The sequence below is a fragment of the Amphiprion ocellaris genome, chromosome 20, assembly GCF_022539595.1.
Source record: "Amphiprion ocellaris isolate individual 3 ecotype Okinawa chromosome 20, ASM2253959v1, whole genome shotgun sequence".
Classification (NCBI taxonomy): Eukaryota; Metazoa; Chordata; class Actinopteri; family Pomacentridae; genus Amphiprion; species Amphiprion ocellaris.
Window position 1 is genome coordinate 3791255 of NC_072785.1, and position 17144 is coordinate 3808398.

General features: G+C 42.1%; 1 protein-coding gene across 4 annotated transcripts in view; it reads right to left on the reverse strand.

Annotated features, from left to right (window-relative positions):
• The window catches only part of daam2 (dishevelled associated activator of morphogenesis 2), a 115589-nt gene extending 101714 nt beyond the window's left edge, over positions 1-13875 (reverse strand). For 2 of the 4 annotated variants that reach the window (XM_055005874.1, XM_023288203.3), the window contains exon 1: positions 13715-13875. The gene's annotated coding sequence lies outside the window, so the exon portion shown is untranslated. Of the gene's footprint in view, positions 1-3960; positions 4059-13714 lie in introns of all 4 variants that reach the window. The other 2 variants (XM_055005873.1, XM_035956325.2) reach the window with 2 other exon arrangements.
• Between the last annotated feature and the right edge of the window lie 3269 nt (positions 13876-17144).

Here is a 17144-nt window from a genome sequence, read left to right on the forward strand (position 1 = left end):
ACACACAAACCAATCACAGCAGGGCTTCTTCCCTCCATTCTATTTCTTGGGCCAGACCAGCTACCTTTCCTTTTCCTCAAGCTCTTGGATGGAATGTCAGGAAACCAAGGTCATGGCTGGTATGGTGTGTGTGTTCGTTCACGCATTCTAAGTACGTGCATGCATGCATATAATTAATAGATGTGGAAAATGTGAGATCACTCAGCACGGACTCCAGACTTGCGTGGCATGACTATGAGAATAGCAAAATTCAGCCCGCATCAAGAAAATTTAAATGTTGCAGTTGTAACATTCCTCCTTATTACTGCCTTCCACACAAATATTTCTTCCATTCTCTCCCCAGTACTTGCGAAAGAAGGGAGTGTTGTTCAGATCTCAAAGATTTTGTATCTCTGGCTAAAAAAGGTGGAAAATGGAAAGAAAAAAAGTCCTCTCTTTGCTTATGTGGTTCCTGCTCCCTACTGAGGACCACAGGAGCGCCATCCAAGGGGTAAGAGATAAAGAATGCACAAGATTTCCTGCCTCGCAGCGCTGCGTTCCCCAAACATCGGCCGGTTTATGTACTGCGGCCTGTTGCCAAGGCAACCTGGCAGCAAATCAGGGAGCAGCACAAGAGCAGTAGTGATCCAAGGAAGGGAAACAGTGAGAGAGAGAGAGAGAGGAAGCAATTTTAGAGAAGGCCCAGAGCAAATAAAAAAATGTGACTTCTAAAACAAAATAATTCTCATAAAATGCTATTTTTAATCCCCTCATGCTTTCTTCTGTAAGTTTAGAGCTGCAACTACATGTATGCTGCTCTCCTTGTACTATGGACTGCTCACAATCATGGCAATAACTCACTGGTGGGTAGGTGCTTAGAGCTTGAATTGACTTACCAGGAAGTCCAAAACCCAAACCCCCACCAAGTCTATTGGAAAATCTCATTTAATTCTCATTGACTAATTGGATTTGAGTCGTTATTCTAGCAATATTTCATCAAGGTCTAAGAAGTGAAAAGCACAGCTCAACATCTGTCCAAAATATTGCTCCCTCTGGCTCTTGGTATCCCACAGCCACTCGGCTTTCAGTACAAAAAACAAAAATCCCATCCGTACTGCTTCCATATTAAAGCTGATCTCTGTTCCATTGTAATAGCCCCGATCACTCTGGTAGTTAATTGTGCATTTAAAGGGATTTTGCTTGTCAGCGCAGCAGGGTGGAGGTGGGGGGTTGGGAGAGCAGCATTCATGTCTGCACCCAGGGTCCAGTTTGTCTGACTAATACCTTTAATCCACACCCCCACTGCCAGCATCAGTCCTAGTAGATGTGGTCGAGGACACGGTTACAGTCCGGTAGCATCACTGACCACCCTCCTCTTCCTCCCCCATTTCACCTCCATCTCCCTCTCTGATGATCACAATATCTTTCAGTCTGCTCACGCTACACCGCGCAGCTAAATCCCCGCGGCTAGCTGACAGTGTGACAGTAGGGGGGCTGAACTGTGATGATGGAGGAAGACTGGACTTTAAGAAGCCATTTTCTAGATGGATCCCTGCCTGAAGAAATATTACAGGCTGCGATACTGCATGAAAATGGGCAGCGCAGCTAAACTGTTGGGAGAGAGAGACACAGAGAGAAAATATATCAGCCGCCAGTAGCTTTAATTCAGGCCTGCATTCAGTGTGTGCCTGAGCCAGTCAGATGGTTTGGCACAGCGAGTCCTGGCTTATGGGTTATCTCTCCATCACTCCATTGCTGACAGGATGTACCTTTCAGCACACATGTGCACACAGACACAAATTTTGCAGAGCTTCTAGGCCATTCTTTCTCTCACAGAAACACTATTTGGAAATGGTCTTAAAAAAGCAACAGGCAACACTACGGCTGAACTATTTGGGGAAAATATCTGATTGCAATTTTTATGACAGATATTGCGATTTGACTTTTCAAAGCCAAGTTTCAATTCAATATTCAGCGTGCAATCGTTTTTAAACGTGACAGAGCTTTACCACAAGAGACACCATAAAAATATTAGCTGCTAGCTTGACTTTTTGGCCCGACATGTGCCATATAGCTGGCAGATATACGTCCATGATACATTCTTTTGTCGCACAGCTGTCATCAGAAATACTCCCGTACCACCAAAATGCTTCTATTTTTTGGGAACTGAATTGTCCAGCGGTACCTTTAGCTCAATGGTGAACATTTTTTCACAGCAGGAGTGTAACATTTTCTCAGGCTATCATGTGTATGTTGTTGGTGGGTGTGTATGTTGAGGCCCTGAGCAGTGTTTGCTGGGTGAGCATGACTGGTATACGAGGAGGATGACAGGAATCGTAAAACCACTGACAACTGTTTAAACCAAATCCTAGTTTTGATTTGAAATCGATTCATTGTTCAGTCCTAGTTCACCCCAGTAAATGCACACCCGTACTGCAAAACTGGGCACGGCAACCACTGCCAACAATGCATTAGCACAGAGCTACATAACCAGGAGGGGATGCATCCTTAATGACTAACTGGTCAGTGTAAGAACTGGAAAGAAGTTGCATCATATGGCGTGCGGTAGTCAGTGATGAAATGAAAGGAAGCTGAGCCCAGTTTCATTTTTCCAACCCGTGTAATATAACAAGTACATCAATGGGTGCACTGCAAAAACTCAAAATCTAACCAAGTCTGCTTGTCTGATTTTTAGTCAAAATGTCTCATCACACTCGATTCAAGGTAAATTCACTTAACAAGAGCCATTTTAGCAGATGGAGGGACTTGTTTTAAGACAACACATCTTAAATATCTTGTTAAGTCAAACAATCTTGAAATTATCTTGTTTTAGAGTTGAGTTTTACAAGAAAACTCAAGATAAGTTTAAACCTCGCGTTGTCCTATGGGTCAAATTAACCCGTTTTTAAGTTTGAAAATGTGGGAAAAAATACCTTTTCACAGTGAAACTTCTGATGACCACATTTTCAACATTTTTGGGAAATCTTTGAACATTTTTTGGTGGAAAAAAGGAAATGTTAAAAATGTTTCTTAAGAACATTCACACACAAAATTTCTGAATGTTCTTAAAGAAAATATCAGAAGTTTTACTGATATATATGTAATCACTTTAGATATTTTTAGGATTTTTTTGAAAATATTTACAAAAATTTTCTTGCCAACTTTGGGGGATTTTTTAAAATAAAACTTTTGAGGGAAACTTTTAAGGAATTATTGGAGTTTTCTTCCTGAAGGTTTTGCAAATTTTCAGAAATTTGGAGAATTTTTTTGCTGACTTTTTGGATTTTTGTCAGACAAGGAAACACTATTTTTTGGTGCCCGTAAATGAAGATAGCAACAGGGTTAATACATCTCAAATTAGGAGGTTACACGAAAGCAAAAATCTATTTTTGACTGAAAAACTGCTATTTTTGTAAGCATGTCTGGCTTTTTTTTTAAAGACACCTAAGCCTGACAATCCTGGTAAAATAGAGCTTAAAATAAGTTTTCCCAGCTAATTTTAAGATCTCAATATTCTAAATATCATATCTCATTTCAAGAAATCCTACCAAGCCATTTTCATTTGGTCTATTGGCAGATTTTTTCACTTATTTCAAGGCAAAAAGTTCCTTGAAATAAGTTTTTTTTTCTTGTTTTGAGAGGGGCATTTTTTCCAGTGTAAACCCTAACACATAAACAAATACAAACAACCCCTTTTAAATACTAAGCACATGGATACAGCCCCAAAAATAACCTCCTCTGCACTGTTGCTAGGACCTGCTCGGGTCATCTGAGTTTCTCCTATTGGCTCCAGTGGTTTGTATACCCCCACACTTCCTGAATGCTGATGGCAGATAGTCTCCTGGTTTATACAAGTGGATGGAGAAGAAAAACAGCACACTGCTGAGAGGCTGCTGCACGATGCAAAGGCGGAAGAGGAGGAGGAGGATAAGGAGGGGGTCAGTATCTTAGTAACCAAGAGAACAGCACAAAGAGGGTCACCTGATGTCCACATGTGATATTTACCATGACGGAGTGATGGAGTGTATATCAGAGGAGGATGACATCTGTTTTAAAAGGCTTCCCCTCCATCTGCAGAACTATTAAAAAAAAAAAAAAAAAAAAAGAGGGAAAGACAAGCTACATGAGTAACTGTGTTTTTCATCAGTATTGATCTGGCAGAGCAGATGAGAAGAGGAGTCGTTTGTCAGTTATGGTGCACACATGGAAAACACCAAAGAACAGGCCGAGTGGGAAAGTTAGGGTTAGTGTTACAGGTGAATGTAACAATAACACAAGTAGCAGGAACAGGGGATGGCTGGGTAGTGCTTTCAGATGATGGAGAACACCCACAGAATCTTAAATCTGGGAAAAGGACACAGTTTATAACACAGCACAAATAAATGCCTTGCTTTCAACAGTCCATTTGAAGTGCAGTGCCAGTGCAAACCTGTGCGAGATCAATCTGCTCCCCAGAGGGATAAAAGCAAAAAGGCCCCATTTCAGCAAGCCTCTCTAGAGACAGAACCTCATTCATTCAACCTCTGAATGCTTTAGTTGTTGCCAACCACGCGGTTTGTCACTTGGCGAAAAAGGTTTTTGAAAAGAACTTGCCAGGGATGAAAGATCCGTGGCTCAGGTCCACTGTTCGGACGGTGTTTGTCCGTTTAGTTACACGATAGCAAAAAGACAGAACCGTTTCTGGATCCTTAACTGCATCTCATCCATCTCACAGCTCAAACACAATAAGATGGCAGTTAGCTCACATGATGCATTAAGGCCTGGGAGAAAGCCTCTAGAGCACAGTAAAAATGCCTGTCACAGCTTTCTCTTCTACTGAAGAGCTCTGAAGTACACCATAAAGACATTACATGATTGGAAAGAAATGCATGGGAAGATATAGAAGCCAAATTTAGGAAACCAAAACTCTGAGCAAGAAATATGATGGTGTTGAGCTTATAAAATGCTTTACTGTTTAGTAATGGCCTTTGGGTTTAAATGAAGTGAGATCAGTGAAAAGGTTTGGACTGACGCAGCATCTTTTCTTAATCAGGTCAAACAATTTATGGCTGTACAGCATCCAAATCCTGCAGGTGAGGATACGATAAGAATATTATGATGGATTAGAGGGAAAAATCAAGATGGGTGACTGGGACGCATCTACATCTTAAATCTTGTTCAGATGCTGCAGCCTTAGATAACTTCAATAAAACATTTTTGTCACACCAGTAGAGTGAATTACATTAAATTGAACTGAGGACTGAAGTGGGAGGCTTGGCTACCAAACAGCCTGTCTTATCTTAAAAATTACAGGCTATTTATTTATTGGTCAGTATAGTGTCTCACACACACAACACAAGCAAGTCAATGTGGAAATATAAGAACTGAAGACACAAAATCTGCATTTCAAGGGAATTCCATGAAACAAACAGTAAATAAAAACAAATTATTGCCAAAAGCACTGCAGGAAAACTGAAATTCACAAATATACAAAGTGACAAACTTAGCTTAATGAGGTAATTTCCTCAGCCAAATGACATATACTGTACAAGAACCAGAACCTGTCTCATTAACAAAACTGCAAACCCAAAGCTATAAACTTTACATATCTCAGCTTTAATATCCAACATTGGAGCCAGAACGTATTCTGCATGGGTAGCCAAAGTAAACCTGCCACAGCCTGGCCCACTCTCAAAACTCTGTGTCACATCAAGGTCCACGTCTCCATCTCAGTCCCCATCTGAAGGAACTTACTGGTTTCTTTTTACTGGGTTTCTTTATCACTGTGCTGAAAAGCTCATAAAGGATCCCTCACCTGAAAGGATAAACTCTTTTGTCAGTCTGATGGTTATAGAAGAGGACTCATGCAAATAGTTTGAGAAGTGCTTTGAAACTTTGACAACAGGGCATGTGAACTCTGTCACCACTAGGGGCTGCTGTCCAGAGCAGTGGTGGGGTTCAGTGTGTCCAAGCATGGAGGACCCCCGAGGGAAAAGTCGGTCCAGAGAGCGGGGGACTCTCACGGACAGTCGAGAAATTTTCCCACAATCAAACACAAACAGAGCTGCACAGGCCAGCGAAAAGGACCCTTGTCCACCAAGGAGACGGAGGGAGGGAGGGAAAGAGGAGAAGATCTGATAGTTACAATAACACAACCCAAAGAACATACTAGGCCATATCTCTTGTGAGGAGCCCCAAGGTGAATGCACTCTACAGACAAACACTGTTTTGTAGGGGACATTCAGTGATCCTTGTAAGGACTCAACTGTCATGCACAATCTTGAACCTGTAAGTAACCTCAAGTGCATTTTAGGAGCCTACAGGCCTGGTATGGGCCTCCACCAGATGATTTGGCCAAACCCACACAGTTCATTGGTAAATGACCTCATTAAGGTAATCTGTTTTAAGCACAATCCACCGCTACAAATACCATCTGCTACGCATTAAATAGGGTGTCAGGCCACTGAGGACATCTGGATTGTTAGTGTTAAGAAGTACAGGCTAATTTAGGGAGGATTTGAAGATGGGAACCAACAATCTAAGGTGAAAACTCTTGACTGCCATTCCAGGCGACTGTCCGTTTGGTAATGAGGAACCAGATCCGCTCAGTTTACAAGCAGAGAATATACACATTTTAAAGAAGGAGCTGGAACTGAAAGATTAGGCAGGAAAAAAGCAGCAGACTCATTTAATGTCATTAGCTATCCAAGCCGACATGTCAAGATAATTAAATCTAAAGCACATAATGGCACAGTCTTTGTAAACAACATCTATTTCCTAGAAGGCCAGCCAAGCAGCTGGAGAAGGTCACAGGTCAACGGTCACCTATCACCACATTTAACTATGCATAGAGTCTATTCTCAACAAAATCATAAGTTTGACCTCTGACACAAAGAGCTGCATTTATTACAGCCATTTTACACAGCTTCTTTTTTGCAATCACTGCAGATTTGACTATTTAGAGAGCAGAGAAAGTAAGAACTCTATACGAACATTCAGAACCTTAAAGCCACTGAGGATACCTGAGGACGATACAAAAGCTGAGCTCCAATGAGGGAGCTGACAGTTTTGCGTTTGGATTCCGCATCATTTGCAGTCAAGTCTTCAATCATCCATCTTTCTGGCTTTGACCAAAGTCAAACTCACCATTCTTTTGCGGTGTGATTGATGTCTTCTACTGAAAATCTAAAGGTTACATCTTGAGAAAATACGGCATGCAAGTCTCCTTTCGAGTAGGACGGCAAAAGCCTTCAAAGTTCCTTTTATAGAAGTAGCCCCCAGAGCTGGATATCATAGCCATTATAAATAAGAAGCTGGAATGCAGAAGGGGGAAAAATAAACATCCAAGCTGCTCCGTTATCTACACCCAGCTGTGCAGTTTAGAAGCCAGTCCTTGGAGATGATGTCACGCTGGCACTGCGTTACTGTTTAAGTAGTGCTCCTATAATTTGGTGCTCATATTAATTAATTCAAGAAAAGGCAGGCTAGCTCTTCTAAGTGCAGACCTTGAAGCAAGTTTACATAACTGCAATTGTCCTATAAAAGGTGACAACTGCAGTGAATCCAAACTGTTCCATGGTTAAAGTTTTATTGAACTTAATGCAAAGCTACATGGGTGATTCTTGATGTAAACTGACCACAAGATCAAAGCAATATCTGAGAAATGTTATGTGTATTTAAATGAGCATGCATCACAGTGCATGCCTGGTTTACTATGAAGGATTACCAAGGAGATGAATGGAGGAACATCTCCAGGTGCCGCTTTTTGACATGATTTTAGAGGTACAGTGAGTCTGAGCTGCAGAGGTGAGGGGAAACCTGCAGCCACAAGAATACAGTGGGGCTGACGCACTGGAGGTTTGATAAATGATTCCATATGTGCGCTAGATCCCAAGTGAAAGAACTGCTTTGTGCTCAGTGAGGTAGCACGTGCACAGGTCCCAAGTGGACTCCCCTCCCTTCTTTTCCCTCCATCTACTGACAAAACCTATCTTGGCCTATTCTCGGTAGCTCAGGGTAATATCAGCCAAGTGTAAGGGGCAACAGCAAAGGGTCTGAATGCCCGAGTCTCAACCCGCCTTCCTGCAGCCTATTTTGACGGGAGCTAATTGCCTGTGACTACATGGAGACAGTGGACCGAAACAAGCACTGCATTGAGTTAGATGTCTGAGGGGTGAAGGAGGCCAGAGGGTAAAGGGGACTGAGGTTGGGACCAAGTAGGGGAAGGGTATTTGGGGGAGGGAGCTGTCAAGAAGTGAAGAAATACTAGGATATTCTCAACCTCCATTACCCCCAGTGCTAAGTCACTTCCACTCATGGGGAAATAATTCTTCCAGACATTAAAGAGGCAATCTAACGTGAGCACCTGCTCCCTATGCGTTTAGCCATGATATGATTGAAGAACTAATCATCCAACCATCAGGCAAAACACCACCTTTACTGTGGCCACAAACTCTCCTCTGTGGAATCAGAACAACATACAGTGAAACAGAGGCTGTGATTGCCTTTAATTTATAACCACTAGTGGAAACATGCAAGTCTAATCAGGTTGTCAAGGCAGCAAGCTACTGTTTCCAAAAACACTACAGCCGTGATGGTGGACAAAAGCTAACAATGGCTCAACGTGCAAAAGAAGAAAACTTGAGGTGCGTATTCTACATTTCATAAGTGAGATTTTAATTAATCTCATGATTGTGTAACTCCATTTTACAGCTGGAGCAGGTGGGTGTACGTGGTAAGAATGGCAGGAAATTAGACTATAGGGAGGAGGAGGAGGAGGAGGAAAAACGAGGAGGAAGAACAGCACAAGGCAGATAAATATGTCCTGCACTGTTTTGTTTAATAGATCCTACTGGACAAGGAGGTTTCCTCCTTCAAAGAGAGATATGACACATGGACCCAAGTTGGTTATTGCAAGTAATTAGGGTGAACAGTTTCATACAGTAGTGCCCTAACCTTACATATGCACCACAATAAGTAGACTATGACACAGGAATGATGCAAAGAACTGAAAGAGAAAGTAAATTACTGATGCGAGATACCAGTAGATGTGCATTAAGATCATACCATAGCTCTCCTTTACAGTTGGGTAACCAAAATGCTGATCTGATGCCGAGGGTCTCTGACGCACCAGAGCATTCCTGCTACGCTGCAGTTGCTCTTGAATTCAAGTTCTTCACAGCACAGAACAGCCTCATCACTGTACAGGAGAAACAGACCAGAGTCTGTTGCCACCACCCATCAGCAAGTCCTGCACACCCAGCCTCTGTGGCCAGGACCTGTTGAATAAATGCGTCCAAATCCTACCAACACACATGCATGCACAGAAACTGACATCTACTCTTTAAGTATGTCTTATCTAAAATAAGACAGAAAATGAATATAGCATCCAGCTTTTAAGAACTTTGCATTTATCTAATTTTATGTTTCCATGCTTATTTATGATCCAAGTTCATTTTAAATAATTGATTATTATTGTGACGCCACTGGATGTGTCTCCAACCAGCCTTGCACAGGTTTTTAGGGTGCTTCTGGGCACATATATGGCCGTGTTGTTCATAAAGAAGTCCATCTGACCTCTGCTCTTCAGAGATTTGGCTCTTCATATGATGGGAAGTGTAAATATATTCATGTTGTAGGACCATGGTGGCCCCCTGCTGCAAAAACAAATCTGAATGAAACCAGCTTAACATTTTTCACGTGTACGCACAAAAAACGGCACTAGTAAAAGGTAAGGGGGGGGGGCTAAGAACCACTTGTGACTAGGAAACAGAAGGGAGGGGGAACAACAGACGCAACACTGTCTGGTATAGGATTATACCCTCACAGCTAATTACTCCCAGACTTCTTAGCGCTGCGCCACAAACTCTGCACAGATACAGTAAGCCGGCATGCTGCCTGCCTATCCACCACACAAAGAGGAGAGCGGGCTGAATCAGAGGCTGGCACATGGCCGTATGCGTGCACTGTGGCCGCTCAGTGTGGAAGTGATGAGTGAAGGGCGAAGAAGGAGAAGAAAGGCCAGCTGCTGGCAACTTTTAGGGCACAAGTTTTACGAGGCGCGACTAGGACAAAGCCATTGACTTGGAATGCTTGTTGATGAACTGTAAGGGAGCGAGTGCTGCAACACACGGTGTCAGTGCTTCCTGGACGATGTGATGATCTGCATTTGTTGCATTCTGATTTATTGAAAGTTATATTTGGACCACATGCAATGTACATTTGGGTGCATCTGACAAATCAGCTTATAGGCTACAGATGTGTGTGTACAACAAAGGCAAGAGAAAAACGAAGCAACATGCCCTCCCTGGACCGAATACGTGCTCCCAGCCTGGCTCAGCTCCCGCTCTATCACGCCTGCCACATCAGATTCTCACCTTACGGCCTGGACGGGCAGTAGCAGTTGCCAACCAAAACATCTGGCCCTGTTAGAAGTGAGTAAACCTCTGAATCAGCTGCTGGTCTGGAACAATGGTCCTGTCTTTCCCCTGCGGCAGAGCAGCTCAGACCGGGAACTCCCCCGAAACCATGTGTGGCCGCTACGCTACCTGCTAAAAACCTACACAACCACTCTGAGCTGAGCTGGGCTTGCACTCATCCTTCCACCCACAGACACAAACACACACAAGCAGTAGTCCTGCAGCCTCTGCTCAGTCAGCAGCCAGAAGAACAACTCCTCAACCCAGTGGCTTTGTTACTGTTGGATGTTTGATGTGTTTTTCTTCCCTCCCTCCCCTCTGAAAACACACAGGTAGCTGGACAAGGATTACGCACAATAGTCAAAACAGTGGGCCTAAAAATACTCCAAGCACATTGCTGAACAGCTTCTGCAGTCAGACTTGAGAGTAAACAGACAAATATTAGTGTTTTATATGTAAAATTTTACATGCTTGAAGCTGAACCTATGAAAAGCTTTAAGTGTATTAAAAGCTCAGTGGATTGCAGTTCCACTTAGAGATAGCTGGCTATAGAGCAGGGCTTTTCAATAAATCCATCCATCGCTGACATCCATTAGCACAAGTCTGTGGGTTCAGTGGGAAGCCCATTGATGCTGTAAAGTATGTGTTTTACACAATGTTCAAAATTCCTTCAGCAGCCTTAAATGGACAAATCCTGCAAGCCACTTACCCAATGGGTAAGCATGATTAAAATGTAATTTCTATGCCATAATCCATTCAAATCCCTTCACCATAATAGTCTTTTTTTAAATTCTCTTTTTTTCTTATTTGTCTGAACTACAGCCAGACAGTTGAGGATCACTGTGGCTTTACTTGATGCTTCCGAGCAGCACAATCTTGATCCGGTAGAAGGAATGTAGCAAATGCTAACAACTCCTTTGGTAAAGCTGTGTGGGTGAGGAGGAGGGGATCATTTTGAGCTTAGCATGGTGCTGTGCTTGTAAAGCCGCCACCACTGGCCAAGAGGACCCAACGCTGCATCAGTGCCAGATGTTAAGTTGGATTAAACAGCTCTTGGTGCCTTCCCATCCTGTAAACTGTCAGGCAGTGTGGGCTTTAGGAAGTATGGATGCCCTTCAGAGTGCAAGCATCTACCTTAATTCTGCTCATGAAAAATGCTGATTTCTTTCATGAACATTGTGAGGGACTCAGTGAAAATCTTCACCAATCAGGACTGCCCACATTCATTTCTGATATTTAGACAGCCAAGTTGTGAGGAGGCATATTTTGACGTGTTGACGTCTGGATGTAAAACAGAACCTGGAAAGTTGCTGGAGCCAAATTTAGCTCAGTAGAATGGGAATTACTGCCCACTGCAAGAAGTATCGATCAGAGCTGAGGCCGGGCGGTAAAAACTTAACGCAAGCAAGAAAATATCTTCCAATTAGGGGCGATACAACTCTTCCTTCTTATTCAACTTTATTTATTAAATATGACAATTTAAGGGCAAACCCAGTGGCTTGGTGGTTAGCACTGTGGCCTTACAGCTAGAAGATCCCTGGATCTGCATGGAGTCTCCATGTTCTCCTGTACATGTGTAGGTTTTCTCCAGGTTCTCCAGTTTCCTCCCACAGTCCAGAAACATGCTGAGGTTAACTGCAGATTCTAAACTGTCTGTAGGTGGGTCAATATATAATTGTAGGACTTTTTGTATCATAGTTGACATATTTGCTGTTTTCAGGCCTGAAATCAACATGTCCACCTATAACCAAACACCACATGGCATTTTTACACAAAGATTCTTCTAAATATTATATTTACAATTGAGTAAAATTGAAATTTATTTATGAAGACATTGTAGTAGACACTTGACTCACACACTACTTTATATTAAATAAGTCAGAAAGCCTTGGAGTCTGGCCAGTCTTTTCTTCAGGAGGAAATGACATCATGTGGAGCAGGTCATGTGATCTGGAATTAACACACTTCCTTTAGAGGTGTTTTTGTAATGGGGAACTTAGTTGAAAGTGATTTCTCAGACACAGATACAATTTGTTGTTTTCCATATAAAATTTGATATATTGCCATAAAAAAATCTGTCATGATTATCACAACTTAATAAAAAGAACACAATCCAAACTATTTCTGAATCAGCTCATTTTATTATTGTTTAGCTAATTAGAAGGTGGTTGTTATTAAATTTGGACGGTTATTTAGTTGACATTTTAGTGATATCCAGACTTTTTTTTATTAATAAGTGACTGTTGCCACAATAAATAATTATGGAATTTGTAAAGACATGATGATAATGAACATAAAAAAAAACATTATATTTTTTACTTTTAATAAAAATGTATGCAGATATATCCCATGGACTTCAAAAGTCCCTCAGTTATATATTGACCCAGGTGTGAATGTGAATGTGATTGTTTGTCTCTATGTGTATCCCTGTGATAGACTGTTACCTGTCCAGGTGAACCTGTGATAGACTGTTATCTGTCCAGGTGTCTCCTGCCTTCACCCTCAGTCAGCTGGGATAGACTCCAGCCCCCCATGACCCTAATAAGGATCTCTAGGTGTATAGATAATGGATGGATGGAAGTGCAAACCCATTGTCTTCTGCATTAAAAAGAAAAACACTGGAAAAATTACTCAATAAAATAACAACCTTCCTCTTGATTTGAGAGCCTACTGCTGAGAATCATTAGTGCACAGCATATTTGTTCTGGATTTCTTTGCAGTGGGTGCAGCAGCCATGGATGACACAGCAGCTGAGGAGGCGCAGCGCCCTCTATGGACGATCACAGGAACTCCCGAGTGTCCGTTCAGCCCAGTGAATGAACGTACAGCCGGATAATATCGAGGTCAAATGCACTGAGCATCATGAGAAGGCTCAGATCAGTCCATCGGAGGAACACCCGTCCGCAGTAACAGCCCAAAAACACCATATCAGTGTAAGAAATCTGCAAAAATCGGCAGAAGCAGACTGACATGCGCAAAACTGAATATAAATGAAGCAATCTGCACCAAATGGCGGGCGATAACGTATCATAACTGATGGGAATATTAAACCATCAGTCATTTTTTTTAGCCTTTCACATGAATGCAGCAAACGAGCCAGCAGCAGCCTTCAGATAAATCAGGTGCTGGATCTTAATTGACATGCTGAGCAGAGCAGCAGGGCAGAGCTCATTTTCACCTCCAACAGCAGGAGAGAGGTTTCTATTTCTGTTGTAAAACGATAAACGCTCCACACTGAAACATTCTCCTTTCTGTCCTCTCCTGTTTACTGACGCCTTCCAGCCGCTTCACTCCAAACCATCAGCTGCTCCTGATCTGCAGACAAATGACAAACTTACCTTCCAGATTCGTTGCGGAGAAACAGTCAGTGGTCGGTAAAAATAATCCCTTGTAGCTGTCAGCAGGCAAATGTGAGCGAAAATGTGTCTCCCAGCGGTGTGACAAACAGAGAGCCGCTGCCCTGTTCACTGTACGAGGCTGTTCATTCAGCTGGATGATAGTGGAGAGAGAAGGACTGACAAGTCGGTCATAACAGCAGCACCACGCCTCCCCTCTTAAAGCCACCGCACTCTGTCCGTCCGTCCGTCCGTCCGTCCGTCCGTCTGTCTGTGAGTGTGCTGCGTAGTCATTTAAAAAACCGTCTTTTATAGCACTAAAATCTAAATATATTAAGTAAAACAATCATCAGATTCTACTGATACAGTTGTTGATTAGTCAACCAAGCCAGTGAGGAGTGGTGCGGGTAATTTATTTAGAGGACTGGTTTACTTTCAGAATATTTGTGTGATGCTGAGATGTTTCAGTGTTTCCAGCTTTAGAGGTTACATTCTGAAAGTTCAGTGCAGGCTGTGGAGGTCCTCTGTTTGATGGGTAGACATCGGCCAGGGTTGCCAGTCCACCCCCTCTAGGCATTCTTTTTCAATAATAAAACAACGAAAGAATGCAGTTGTATTATTAAAAAATACCTTCAAACTAAAATTGCCTTTTTCATTTTTGTTTCTTCAGAATGACCAGAAACTGTGGTTACGTACATTACTGGTGAAAAGTTTGGGGTCACTTTGAAATGTCCTTATTTTTGAAAGAGAAGCATTTTTTCCCCCCTCTAATAAAGATAACATTAAATGAATGATAAATCCAGTGTAGACATTGTTAATGTGGTAAATGACCATTCTGCTGATTTTTAATGGAATATCTCCATAGGGGTACAGAGGAACATTTCCAGCAACCATCACTCCTGTGTTCTACATTGTATTAGCTAATGGTGTTGAAAGGCTAATTACTCCGCCAAGGAAGGCAGCGGAGTTATGTGACAATCGTTGTATGTTTGTCTGTCCATCTGTTATTCCGACTGTGCCCAACATTACTCAAAAACGGATTTGGATGAAATTTTTAGGGAAGGTCAGAAATGACACAAGGACCAAGTGATTAGATTTTGGTAGTGATGCTGCTTATAGTCTGGATCCATGGATTTGTTAAAGATTTCTGTATCATTGCCAGATAGCGGCACAGCATCACTGTAACCATGACAACAAGTGAACACTACATCAGCTGCCTGCTGACGATCACATGATTGTGATCCTACTACAAATCCACTGCTGAGGACTTATCAGGACTTATCCAGAAATGATTCAAGGAACAACTGATTAAATTGTGGGGGTGTTTCTGAGTCCCATCAATTCCCGCCGCGCTACATATTTAGGTCACGCGATTCGGTATCCGTACATAACGTACACATGCAGAACACACACCTGTGCTCAGCACAAGGTCATTCTGTTTGTGGGTACATCTATATTAAATGAACACATTCTATGGTGCAGTGATTTCTGATCATCAATAACTAATAAACAAATGCTTCATTTCCGACAATGCCATATGAAGGAATGAGCAGCCTTGGAGGAGTACTGCTCTATCTGAGTGCTTTTCCTGTTGATGATTAGAAAACCCTTGTGCAATTATCTCAGCACATGAATAAAAGTGTGAGTTTTCATGGAAAACATGAAATTGTCTGGGTGTATGTGTGTGCTGGAGATAAGGTGACCATGACCACTGTTAAAATCCCTACGATACCAGCCCAGTTTCACCTCATTAGGTCTAAATGATCATTTTCATTACTAGCAATAAATAGCATAACACCAATGTTACTGCAGTGCCATTAAAGACTCCCTGTGGGAAAACTGCTAGCTATACTACCAATGGACTTTTAGAGGAATACCTGCCTGTCACATAATTACCACAAATGTATTATTTCATCTATTTACACCCACAAAGATATAGTTTGTACTATAACTAGTATGATTTAGTTTTGAACAATGTTGAATAGCTCTGCAGGTGTCATGTTTGCCAGTGAAACAAGGTCGAACAAAGTTTCCCAAACATGAAGCAAAGGTCCTGCTGCCCCAGCTGCTAAGCATTTAATCCCCTGAAATATGAAGAAACAGTATGACTTGCTGTGTTTTGATCTCCTCGCAGCCTGTAATCCCTCATTAATTGCAAATTCTGGGCATCCACTTTGACCTGGGCTCTAACATGGATATCAGGACTAATTTCATGTGTTTGAGGATAAAAACAAGCCCTGCTGTTTTGTTTGGGGCAGAGCGTGTAAGGTCATTCCCTACGCAAAAGGTTGGTTTACTATAAATATAAATAAATAAAGGTCCGTAAACAGGGCTGAGTGTGAGTGAAGAGGATAACGTGGCCTGAGCTGAACTCCCCACAGTCCATAGTTTTTGGGCGGGTTGTCGCCATGATGTGTAAGATCATGTCTATGGAGACTGTCAGGCTGGATTTAATGGAATCTTAACAGCTCAGTGCCAGAGAAGTCTGACTGATGCTCATCAGAAGCATGTTAAGGTTGTGACAGAATATGTTTAGAGTCTGTCAGGTCACTGCAGGTTTTCATTTAACAGATTAAGATGATGACTTTATTATTATTTTTAAATAGCCTACAGTGGCAATAGCAACGATTCTACAGAATGTTTTAAAGGGACGTGCCACCAGTATTACACATGACCTTCAGTCTGCTCTTCATGAGAAGTAGAACACCTGTCAAAGCATCTTCTGTGTCTCTGCAGGCAGCTTCTTAGAGTCAGAGAAAAGAACCACAGTGATGCTGAGATGCAGAGTGGAAAATGTACTTTCCAGTGTTTTTAGAGTTTCAGTCACAAAAAGGACCAAAAGTCTGGATATCTTGGCCTCTGCTGCTTTGATTCTAACCACTGTTTTTAAATTTTTGTCTATGCATTTAAATTGGGACTCCTCTTACCCCATGGAATTGCAGTAATAAAAATCAACAGCTGTGGGTAAAATTGGGCATCATTGGATCTTATATTTTCATTTTCAGCCCAAACTACAGTGAGACAGTGTAATGTCTTTGAAATCTTGTAAAGACAAAGCATGTTTTTATTGACTGTTACGGATAGTACTATGTATGCATTGTATTTCAAGTTTCCTGCTCCATCATAAGGCTGCACGGTGGCTCCTTTGTTAGCATCGTCGTCTCACAGCTAGAAGCTGTGCATGAAAATTTCAACATCATCTTCATGGGCCTCTCTGTGAACGTCTACAGCCCAAAATTTGTGAGTGCGCAGTCTGTCTGCACAGCAAGTGAACCAACCACTAACGCACCGAGAAAACATACTGTGCTTGAAACAAAGGCTTCCATACCTTTATAATCATATATTAAAGACTCACTACTGAACTTTGGAGTGCTTTGATTTGTACATGTTTTCCATCAGTGCCCAAACGCTGCAGGAAGTTCTGAATTCTCCA